The sequence below is a fragment of the Papio anubis genome, chromosome 15 (genome assembly GCF_008728515.1).
Source record: "Papio anubis isolate 15944 chromosome 15, Panubis1.0, whole genome shotgun sequence".
NCBI lineage: Eukaryota > Metazoa > Chordata > Mammalia > Primates > Cercopithecidae > Papio > Papio anubis.
The window spans coordinates 71,799,305-71,812,317 of record NC_044990.1 but is presented as its reverse complement, the minus strand read 5'-3'; the positions used below and the strand labels follow the sequence as shown (position 1 = coordinate 71,812,317).

The window sequence follows — 13,013 nt, the reverse complement described above, 5'->3', positions numbered from 1 at the left end:
AATGCCACATAACAAGAGTTGAATTCACTGCAGAAAAGGTATGTTTGACAGGACAAGAGGACATGAGTACGACAAAAAGCATTAAGAGTGAGTGGTTTTCCTTGCCATTTATCATTCCTCTTGCATCCTCCCCTCCTTTGTAAAATATCTCTTCCCAAGTGCTGAAATTGCAGATGAGCTTATCATAGCACAGTAACAGACAAAAGAAATTCCAAAAGGAAAAAAGACAGACTGTATAATAAGAAATACTTGATGTTGGATTTCAATTAAGGTTCAAGCCTACTCCATGTGTTTCACTGTCCACTGGTAGTTTTAACAAAACCAGTGGAGAATTTACCATGATCCACTCAGTTTTCTGATAAAGTCGATAAAAAAAGTAACTGTAGGGACCACAGAGGTTCAGCATTGATCCCACAGGCATTTCCCTTCCTTCAGACTAAAAGCTTTCATTAACCAACTTAGAAAACCATAGAAACATAAAACAAAACAGAAAAGCATATCTCATTAAAACATTGAGTTTTGGATGAAGAATAGAGAAGTTGTGTGAGATTACATTAATCACAAGCATACAGTGAATTCAAAGAGGGGCCTGGCTATCCAACAAACTAAGGCAACCTCAAGCAACATACATTGAAGCATGGGAGGTCTCCAACTAATGCAAGCATAGCTTTCCCCAAATTTCTGGTTGTAAAGATTAATATTAAGTCATTTTTCCGTTCAGAAAAACATTGAGGTGTCTGATAAGTTTATCAAATATTTTAAATGATAAAAGATGCTTAGGAAGGGTCAAATGACTTGGTATGTGCACATTCAAATTCTTAATAGGAAAGAAAATGCCAATAAAGGAATCGCTAAAATCTGAATTTGATTTCTAAACGTAGGACCATGTATAAAACACCCCATGAATGTGTTAAAAGTCAGCCAATTATAAGTAACACAAAGGATAAAAATGGGGACCGCCTCTCCCATTACATTTCTAAACCTCCCCTAACATTTATAATACAGGTCTACATACTTAGAAGCACTGTCAAAATTATTGAGTTGCAAATGAGAATGGCTCACAGTGCTAACACAGCTTGCTCCTCAAATGCAGATCAGACAAAGACAGCTTAAGCACAAAGTGTATATGCTATAGAAATTAAATGAAAACAAGGTACGACACCTTCTCAGAAAAGCAAAATACACTAAAATGTATGCTGAGCAACGAAACAAACATTTAATCCATGAGTTCTTCATAACATTATACAATTGTGATTTGTTGAGTTTGGAGAAAAGACTCATGAGCTTTTTTTAATCAAGGTAAAATACTTTGGTATAAGGTTAATTTTAAAGAGATATTTGACAATTAAATATTTGTAGGTGCCTAGCATGTAATAAGGGCTAAAGAGATGGTTCTTTCATTTTAACTATTATCTAGTGATTGCTGAAGAAATTATTCGGTTTAAAAGCAGCTGTTTTCCAATGATGATAGCAGTTTAGTGTATAAACATTCTCACCATTTCTTCCCTTTATGCCCTAGAGCATGTTTTCACATTATACCTAATAGCTTTATTCTAACTGCACGATAATTTCTCCTGTAACACTTAATTATCAGCTCCTTGAGATTAAGAAAATATTGGACATCTTTGTGCCCCAGACATTTGGCTTGATGTATATGAAAAGCATGAAAGGCAAACCATGAATGGATAATGACATATACCCATACTTTAGGAAAACTAGGTATGAATGTTGATTTTATTAGCCTATCAGGACAATGGACTGCCTTCAAGCTGTCTGCTTGGTAATAGTCTAGGGCATGAATAAAAATAGTTCTCCAAAGAGCAAGATTCATCAACTGAAGGTTACAGCTTGGAGCACTTTGTTAAAAGTGATTCTAATAAAGAATTTGGGTACAGTTTAGAAGGCAATATACCATGAATGCAAAAGAGAAGATAAACCTGGTTATAGTCACTATTCTAAGCCTGGCTTTAAAAATCTGATGGTGGCCTCAAGGATATACAGGAGAACACCCCTGTGAAAAAATCCTTGAGACTGCTTTGAACATGAACAAAAGACAGCACACACCTGAATGTTATTTATTTTTTCATATATATGCATATTAGCTAGAGGATCAGAAAACAGGCTCTTTGTCCAAATATCTTGCTCATATATGTCATCAACAAAGTATCTTCGGAACAGTGGTACGCACAGATAAAGGGATGGGGCAGCAACTCCCCACTCACTCTCTCTTAGTAATGACTGACTACATACATGGTTTAAAAAAAATTGAAGGAAACATGTTTGCTCATATCCTAATAATACATAATATTAATATATTTTAAAATAAAAGAATACGCATTTTTAAAACTTCACAACAGCCAATCTTAGGTACACTTTTAGTCTTAGTGAAACTGTAAAATTCTATAAAGAATATTAATATTTAGTGGTTGACTTAAATTTCCAAAACTGAATGATTTACTTGTAAAGTCAAAAAAGTAGTTAATCACTAATTAAATGACTGAATATGTAAAGCCTTATCTATTCATTGGCAGTAATTATAATTTTCAGTAGCTAATAATTTACTGATTTAAAAAGCAAAATAAATAATGAATATAATTGTACTAGAAAGATTAACGAGTATTTTCTAAACTTATTTTCTTCCAAGAATATATTTCATTGTTTCCCTAGAAAACAGAGCTATAATTATGGTTAGGACAATTATCCACAATATGATCATATTCATTTTTATGGCAAAGAAAAAGAAACACAATCTTCAAAAAATTTCATAGTAACATCCTGTTCATAACAACATATCTCTTTAAATAAACAAAAACTTAATGTTTTAAAAGGATGTAATGTTTTAAAATTTAGATCTTAAAAAAAAAAAACAACTTGTTTTTCAAAAGGACATAACTAGTTGATAAAAAAGTCCCCTCCCTCCTTCTCATCCATCAAAATAATTAGGAAATTAAAGCTCTTTAACCATCTTTCAAACCAACAATGTGCTGTTTTCAACTTTTAACATGAATACTCTCAAACTCTTCCCTCTCTGTTTCTACTGCTATGACATACAAATCTGGGTTCTCATCAACTTCAGAACTCAGTTACCAAAAACGAACAAACAAAACAAAACAAAACAAAAAAACACAACTTATTAGCCTAGTCATGTAATCCTTTGGCTTTGCAATTTACTCCCAGATTAATCTTCTTCTATAAAATGATTTACTGTATAACATTATAACCAGTCTCCTCACTTCTCAGCACACACACACACACACACACACACACACACACCTCTCCTTATTTCCTATCTAATTCGGCCCTAATTTTTTCCTGAACTCCATTCTCTTTCATTCTCTGCTACAGTCATGCTCATGCAACTTTATTTGGCTTTGATAGTAGCTGAATAAGGCAACCAAGGTCTCCTAAATCCTAGTCCAATTCTCATACCAAAGACAGAACTGATTGCCTAAATTATGTGCTGCCATTTTATAGGAGGTTGGAGGGTGAAAAATACAAGAATATCATGTGGGGAGTGTAAGATATTAACTTTCTTTCCCCAACCAGGTCATCTATTCCTAATCCTTAACCTAACCATGTTTTGTCTTTCATACTCATGAATTGCTCTGAACGTCTTTCGCTGTTAAGAGGGTGTATTCTGTGCTTAACTGATGTGATCACTTTGATTTTGGATCTGTTTTCCAGGTCAGTCTCACCTGCAATGGCTTGGTTTGAAAGCATGTGTCAGCTATATATTTGAAGAATTACATTGTATTATTTCCAGGGATAAAGAAATAATTGAGAAAAAAAAATAAGCCAAAAAGAAAAAAAATTCTTTTATGTAGTTCTGTCTGCCTACAAAATGTATTTGTTTATCTCTGAAGATACCAGAACAAATGACAAAAGGCATTTTAGAGGTAGGAAAACCAGAATAGAATTCACTTGGTTCATGTAACTGCATCTAACTTCAAACTTAAAATTGGAAAACAACCAAGAACAAACTAAAATTAAGCATGAAGTTCATACCTACAATGTCATCCTAGGCATTCATTAGAAAAAAAATAAAATATGTGCCTGATACAGAAAAGGTTGCACAGTACATTGTTTATGAAATAACCAGTTGGAGAACTGTACACATAGTACAATTCCCTCATTTTTATAATTTTTAGAAGACAAAATGTTAGGCCAGGCACAATAGCAGATACCTGTAGTCCCAGCTACTTGAGAGGCTGAGGCAGGAGGATTGTCTGAGCCCAGAAATTCTAGGCCGTAGTGCACTGTGATCATATCTGTGAATAGCCCCTGCACTCCAGCCTGGGCAACATATCAAGATCTTGTCTCTTTGAAAAAAATCTATTACATGTATGCTTATATATGATAGAAAATGTATACAGGGATACACAGGAAACTATTTACACTGGTTACACTGGAGTGGATAGGAGACATTTTCAGTTTTCACAGTAAAGTGCCTAGACATATTAATTATTCAATAAAAGCATATTTTAAAATGAACACAAATAGGCTAAAGGTTATGCTGCTGGTCATCTTGGGAGCTTCATATTACTGTCACACTTTAAAGTGATCACAAATATTCCAACTAACAGTTGAAAAACTGATGAAAAATGTTTCCACCTTACTACAAAAGAAAGCATACAAATGTTGCTTAGTTGTTTGCCATTCAAATAATAGATTGGATGTAGTTATCCAAGGAAAAAAAAACATTACCTCATTTCTACAGTTTCAAGCTTCAAAGATTTTATTAGTTCTTAGTTGTACGTTTGGTTGGTTTGGGTTGTTTTTATTCTGAGGTTCTGCCAAATAAATGATCCTGGCAGTTATTACGTGTAAAACAAAACAAGACAGCACCTAACAGATAAACAAGTATAGGGACATTTTGAATTATATTTACTTAGATCTAAAAGACAGCCTTCCAAAATACAGAGTTAACATGTGCTTACAATGTTATGTTAAAGTCCTAACTTCATTACCTAGAACACATTGCTTCTCTATTAAATATGAAAATGGTTATGTCTCTAATATCTGCTTTCATTATCACCTAATGCCATTATAGATTACATTTTTAACAGCATAGCAGAGCTGGCTTCAGTACAGTTTATAGAGCCAAATAGAATATCATTAAAATCAAATTAAACCATCTACTGGTAGGGTAAATGTACTTAGGCACATCAGGTTTTAAAGAAAGCAAAATCACACACCAGCATGGGAAAGAACCGTCGAGTTTCTGCAGTATTCTAAACCAGAGAAGAATTGCAAGGTGCTCAACTAAACCAATTATTCCTCATTTAATTGGCCATGCTATTCACAATGAACACCCCTTCAATAAATGGCTCGCTATAGGCTTACTGACTTGAGAACTTAAAGTTATCAAACTAGAAAAGAAAATTGTCATCTAATGATGGAAGAACACTACAGCCTTTTCAAGGCAATCACAAGGCTATGTAAAATTATGCCAAGTCTTTAAAGAAAAAAAAAAAAAAGAAAGCAGGATACTGATTAAGCTACAAGCTTGTAAATTAATATTAATAAATAAACCACTGGAATTTAATTAGTTTCAGGCTTTCTTGCTTAAATATTTTAAAACTCAAAATACCAAGCAATAGGTATACATATGCCACTCACAATGGTGGAGGAAAGTTGACTTGAAAATAAAGCCCTTTAATGCGCACCACATAAACAGGACATAAGTGTACCCTGTTCTCAGGATCTATTGACACTTTGATACCAACGAATAATGAGAAAATCTGCTGAAAAATGAAAAGCAGTAACACAAATCAATTTCAACAAAAGAGATAATTTAAATCTATCAGAGAAAAAAGTGACTATTTTCCAAAGACCTAGAACAAGAAAAGAAAAAAAGAGAAGCTGTTTGTTTGGTACTGCCAATTTCACATAAGATAGATGTGAAATGACTACATAATTAGGCTGCTTAGGTACTTTCTAAGCCAAAGTAACTTTCTGAATGAGTTGTTTATTACTCACACAACTCTCCATAACTTTTTTTGAGTTATTCTATTAAGGTGTGCATTTTCTCTTTAGCTTCTTTCTTTTTTACCTCCCATCAGGAGCTAAAATTGCTTCTGCCTCATTACCCCAAAGACCCATCTTGCCTTTGTACCCTCAATAGTTAACTGACATCCAGGCGAGAAGCTGGAAGAACAAAACATACTTTAATGATTCTTGAACCATGAGTCTGCATCAGATTTGGATTCTGTCACTACTTCCACCACTACCTTTTTACCAATCCATATTATAGTATAGGACAGAAAATTGGTACTGCATTGGGGTCAAGGAGATATCTTTATTTATATCATTATTTGTTTACAAAGAATCTATGTCTCTAGGTTTCTATGGAGTTCCAGGGATCACAAAATTAATTACACATTTAAAGGAAGTTCAACTACAGTAATTACAATAGACTGTGTAGGGCTTGGTTGATTTCAAAAGCAGTGTAAGTCAACACTATTGTGGGATTACTGGAACCAGGAAATAAATAAGGGGTGGTGTCTTTGCTTGCAATAGTAGAGGCATAATGTCCTGGGTCTGAAAGGGAAGAGTCTCCCTCCCTGACTGAAGATGAGTCCAGGGCCTTCAAAACATTCCTAGGAGGATTGGGAGAAGAAACTGAATGCCAGCTCTATTCAAATAGCTCAAGGGTCATCACATGAAAGGAAATGTTAGTTTCTTCTGTGTGCTCCCACAGGGAAATGTAAATGAATACGTGTTAAGCTACATACATATGTTACATACATACATACATATGTTAAGGTAAACATATCTCATTCCTTGCAAAAGAATTATCTGAAAATCAAAGCCTTTTGGAAATGGAAAAGGTGTCCAAATTTCCTCCACAGGCATAGTGAGGCCCAGCTGGCAGTGCCCTACCCTTTCTGATGCCAGAGGGCTAGACTTTAGGCCCATGGGTAATGCAATGTCTGGGCTCCACAAGCAGTGATGATACAATGGCACTGAATCCTTTGAGACCCAACTCTTCATTTTTATATCAGAAAGGATATTCTTAGATAATGTGACCTACCTACTCAATGTTTTTTCATCAGAAAAAAGTCGTCATTACAGTATAAACTGTAAAAGGATTTTATAGTTTGTAAAAATTATTTATAATAAAATAGTAGTAGTTCAGAAGGTAAATGCTTAGGTCAGGAAGATAATGAGAAGACAGATATGATGTAATGTGTCATATCAGTTATTCAAATACCAAAACCAGTGTAGCCATCATATTATGATTTGTTACAACAACAGCACACAATGCTCGGTAAAATATGGAATGCAACAAATACAGAATCTTCTCTCCATGGACACAGTAGTTGCATTTTCAAAAAGTTTACGGTATAATAAAACCATGGGAAAATAATTTTTAATGTATAGTAGACTTACTTTCCAAATCCGGAAAATTATATACAGGATTTTCATTATGGGGACTGGTTTGAAGGATATTTGAAGGGCTTTGAGGGCTAAATACATCTCTGAGCAATGCAGAAAGCCTAGTTACTTTAATACCCAGTCACTACAGGTTCATGACAATCACTCGACACGGTAATACAGAAATGTGAGGACTGTGTTTCCAAAGTGCCTCCTGAGGGTGATTCTAGTTTTGCTCACTCCATGGAGATGGACCTGGCAGAGGCTGCAACAAAAAAGTCAAAATCCCAGGCTCTCGGGAACTGATGTAGAAGGAAGTAGGAAGAAGGAAGATGAGGCCTGGTGGAGTTTCTTGACTGGAAACAATTAGCTGCATTGTTTTTTATATGGTTTCTCCAGCTGCACCCTCTTTCCTAAGCACTGAAAAATACAGACGAGAAGCAGAGGGAAGTAGTAGTTTCTATTTGGTCACAGAGAGTAACCAAGTAGAAGCCAGATCACCATTTACAAGAAAGACTGAAAGGGAGATTTGGACATGTATGATGCTATGAGACTGTGTGAAATGTGTATTCACATAGTACTCTGTTACCATAGTAACTAGTCACGTCAGGCTTCCTAGGAATCCTGGGAGGAGCTGTCAACTTTCACAACTAGTTCATTCACAAACAACCCTTCTTACAAAATGCTCTGTGATGGCAGTGACCACATATTTAATCATCCAAAGCAGGTCACTTTTTAAAATACAAGTAGATGGTCTTAACAATTTAGAAGGCACAACAAGTATCAACTAGAACTGTCCCAAGCAAACCGATTTACATTGGAATTTATGTCTAAGTAAAGAAGAACCATCAAGAAATAATAACTATTACACTGTGTAACATTACTACGTACATTATATCCCCACATGATTGCCAAACCATTCAGGGCTTTTTTTTATTCTATATTTATAAAAATAAAAATAACAAAATTATGGCTTCACGAAAATAATGATAGCTTCTTGTGTTTCTGCATGTTTCCCCCAAGTTAATACGCTTGCTGTATGATCATGTTTATACTAAAGCATATATACTTTAAATTGCCTCTACCAATTATAGTTTAAAATATGCTTAAAATATGTTATGCTATTAAACTAAAAGCATGACTAAGTTAGAAAAATATATATAAAAATACATTGTATATTACAATATGTTGACAAAATGCTTTTAAAGTAATACGGAATATATAATACTATTAGAATCACTCACCCAAAATGAGAACAAGCATAAATGTGTATATTCATGCTAACCAAAAAAAAGCAACATCATGAATTATCACTATGTTTATATTTCAAGTCTTATAGTGAAATAAATGTTTTTCAAGTCATTTCTTATGAAAATAGATATTTATCTACCAATATATTGACTTTTGATTTAAAAAGTCACAATTTGTAATATCAAGAACTTTTAAATTCTTTTCAAAAAGTATATTGTTTACATTGTAAACAAGAATTATTTGTGTCCAATATGCCTATAGGCAGCATGGTCTTCTAAAAAGAAATAAAGGTCTCTGACGGGAGGAAAATATTTGGATCTGTTGTATTTTCCAGTTCATTGATCCAGTTTAGTATTTTATTCCACTACAGTAGTTTCCTCAAAGAAGTACCTACTCAATAAGTGCTCATTAAATCAAAAAATGGATGACTGACTGAATGAATGAACCAGCATTCTCTCAAATGGGAATGTTTAAAAAGATAAATTATTCAATTATGATCCTACAGTGATGATCAGTATTCCCACTGAAATAAAGTAAATACATGTAAAACATTGCTACAGTTTGCTTTCTTCCTAAATTTTTCTAAGCCATAAAAAATTAAGATTATAAATGCAGTTCTATTATGTGTAACAAAGTTTCAGAAATTAAATTACTCATGGCGGCCGAGCGCCTGTAATCGCAGCATTTTGGGAGGCCAAGACGGGCAGACCACTTGAAGTCAGCAGTTCGAGGTCAGCCTGGCCAACATGGCAAAACCCTGTCTCTACTAAAAATACCAAAGTTAGCTGGCTGTGGTGGTGCATACCAGTAATCCTAGCTACTCGGGAGGCTGAGGCAGGAGAATTGCTTGAACCCAGAAGCCGGAGGTTCCAGTGAGCTGAGATCATACCACTGTACTCCAGCCTGGACAACAGAGCAAGACTCCATCTCTAAATAAATAAATAACACATGATTATAGATCCAATTATTTAAATTTGGTTCAACAATTTCAGCCAGTGGCAGAGGACTTACTATGCACCAGTTACTTCTCAGTCACTAAGGATACGTAATTATAAGTTTTGCCCTCAAGCAGCTTTTTGTCTAATAATAACCATTTTTCAATTGACCTGTTTTCTTTTTGTAAATTGGCAGATAAATCTGTATATATTTACAGTGTACAATATGTTTGTAAAATGACTAAATCTAGCTAATTAACATATGCTTTAACTCCCAATCATCATTTTTGTGGTGAGAACACTTTACATTCACTCTCTTGGCATTTTTCAAGAATATAATATATTATTAACATAGTCACCACAGTTTTACAAAAGATCTCAAAAGATCTTTTGTCATAATAATAAATATTATTATAAAAGTTTATCATACTCTCACCTCATTACTCTTAGTAACTGATCAAAGAGTATGTCTGGTATATGACATTTACATAGTGACTTTTTAAAACTATCCTCAATCATATACGTAAACTCATACTGAGTTAATATGATGGTGTTAATATAAAGAGCCCATCTAACTTTATGCTCTTTCCATACATAGGCATGAGTGATTTATAATTAGTATTATTATAACAACTATTTTATAAAGTACTTTGAGTATTTTTTTTAACTTTTCCCCTTGCATGCTAAAAAAGCATTGATTGAACTTCCTATGTGGTTAAGATTACTAAGCAAGGATAAATTTCATCCCACTTCCCATTTGATTCATCATAATATCTGAATCACTTAAAGAGCCAGATAATGATATATTAATATATACATGTGAAACAACAATAAGAGTACATGATTCACTTTTCACAGGCAGGATTTAAGTTGATTAGGCACACATATGGCTATAATTTCACCCATATCAGAAACTGCATTTGTACTACTGCCATATATACAACATCTTGTTAGAATATATATATATCTGTCAAATCTTTCTTTTTCTCCAATTCAGAATGAATAGTTGATTAAATGTAAGAAAAAATCTACAATTGGTTAGCCATAGAAACCAGGATACCTCTTTCACTGGCAATATTTTGAAAGAGAACAGAAATAAAATAAAAATTCAAGTCATTTATTCAGCAGATTCAAAGCACCACTGATCTTCTAAGCTTCATTTATTGCTCTTCTAAGCACTGTTATAAAAACTAGGGTTATAAAGACAGAACATGCTCGCTGCCCTATTGGAACCGAGAGTTTGCTAGGGGGCGTGAGTATTTAAAATGAAAAAAACAAATATGCACTGTGTCAAAATGTAATATGAACCACACGCTACAAGATTACAAAGAATAGCTTCTTAAACATATATTTTTGATCTGTAATGTCAAAAAATTGAATAAACTGTCTAGATGAGATTCCTTTTATTCCCATGATTCAATAAATTTAGCTTCCCTTAAATCCTAAATGAATTAAGTTGTTTTGAAATATCAGATAATTTCATATGACTATCTAGGAGATAGGATTTATTTGAAGTGAAATCCTAGATCAATCAGTTATATGAAATATTTAACATTTTTTCCTATGGTAAAGTATTAAATCTGTTTACTTTTGCTCTTAAGACTTAGTGATTATATTTTGTTGTCCCCTCTGAAATCTTTTTTAGGAAAATAGATCATCAGATTCATCAAATCAGTTAAATAAAAGGCCTTTCTACATGTATTCAAGATCCAGCTAAACAATGAATCAAACAAGTTGGCTCTATTTATATGTTGGCTAATAGATAGAATTTTCTCACACATAATCATCAGAAATCACTAAGAAAATATATCCAGTTCACCAAAATAGCAAAACCTTTGGATATAGTGTTTACTTTCATCGTTAGCTTTAATCACATGCTTATTTCATTACCATTCGTCTTTACATTTCAATCTTTTACCATAAAATAATAACTATTTTGTTTGATATTCTGCTTCCACTTTGCACTTTTAAACAAGAAAAAGATGTCAATAGCATACATTGGAATGTGACTGTTCAGTACTCACTGCATAATTACTTTGTGTCATACACAGCATGTTATAAAACTCTGTGCATTAATATTCTAAACATAGTTTGTACTGAATATACTAACTCTCCATTCATTCATACGGGAAACAAGCACATTTTAAAACTACCTTAAACTTTTGGCAATCTGCACTTTCTGCTCTTTGGTTTTAATATTTTATTTTCTAATATAGTTCAGTGCATATGGGAGGCAAAAAGTTGATTGCTTGATAAGCACATTTAGAAAAATATGAGAAAAATAAAAGCAAATCTGGAAAGCAGATTGCTTGATAAAGTCATTTAGGAAATATGAGGAAACTAAAATCAAATCTGGATCGCTTTTCTATACAAAATGCAATCTGAAAAGTTGGAAGAATAAAGTTGTTAAGCCATTCATAATACATCTGTGGGCCCTAATGCAAGACAACATATCCAGAAGAAAGAAACTAAGTATGTAACAAAGAAAAACCATTTAGGATGGAACAATATTCAAAAAAAAAAGAGACTTAATGCTTCCTACCTTCAGTAGTATCAGTAGTATTTCTGTGGCTGTTTCAAGGATAGAGTCGGCGTTGATTCGGATATCAGAGAGAGACGGCTCTCAGCTCCTTCTATCATCTTACATAAATCACTTAACTCTTCTGAGAAAAATAGCACCTGCCTCACAATAATCACCAGTCCTGTTCTATTTACTGCTTGTGGTCCCAGTACGACAGCAAACGGAGATACCCATCGGGTGCTGAGCAAGGGGTCTTCCGTGTCTTTGCTCCTCAAAGCAGGCTGCTCATCACAATCACTAGGGAAGTTTTACAAAACAAAACAAAACAACAAAACAAAAGCACAAAAAACAAAAAACGAATGCCTGGGTTCAACCCCAGAGATACAGATATAATTGACCTGAGGTGAGGCCAGATAGAGAGGACTCTTGTTTTCTATTTGTTGGCTGCGTCTTTTAAACGACCCCAGGTGTGTCTGATGTGCAGGCCGTGTTAAGAGCTCCTGTTGGAACTCAAATGTAAATTATCTGAATCCTGATACCATCACCTGCTCCAACTGCATGACTTCAAACAGAAAGTAGAGAATGATCCTGTTGTGGATCTCAAGAATCTGAAGTTCAGGAATGAAGGCTGGAGGATAGACTACAGAGGTGGGGCAGGAGGTTCTCTGCCAGCATAAAGGTAAGATGCCAAAACAGAGAAAGCCAAGCATACTTGTATAGACAAAGACTCCCTCTTTAGCCAAATTTTAATCAGAATCCCCCACCCATTTTCAATATAGCATCAAGCTCCTCATCCCCCAACCCTTAATATCTAATTAAGATCCTCTTAGTAATTCTCTATCCACTGTCTCTCATTCTGCCTAGTAGCTGTAAATCCTCACCTGTCTCTGTTGTATTTGGAATTGAACTCAGATCCATAATGAAGTCCC

At 34.1% G+C, this 13,013-nt stretch overlaps 1 protein-coding gene across 2 annotated transcripts in view; it reads right to left on the bottom strand.

Annotated features, from left to right (window-relative positions):
- The window catches only part of GPC6 (glypican 6), a 1,181,721-nt gene that overhangs the window by 1,092,226 nt on the left and 76,482 nt on the right, over positions 1 to 13,013 (bottom strand). The gene's annotated exons all lie outside the window — the stretch shown is intronic.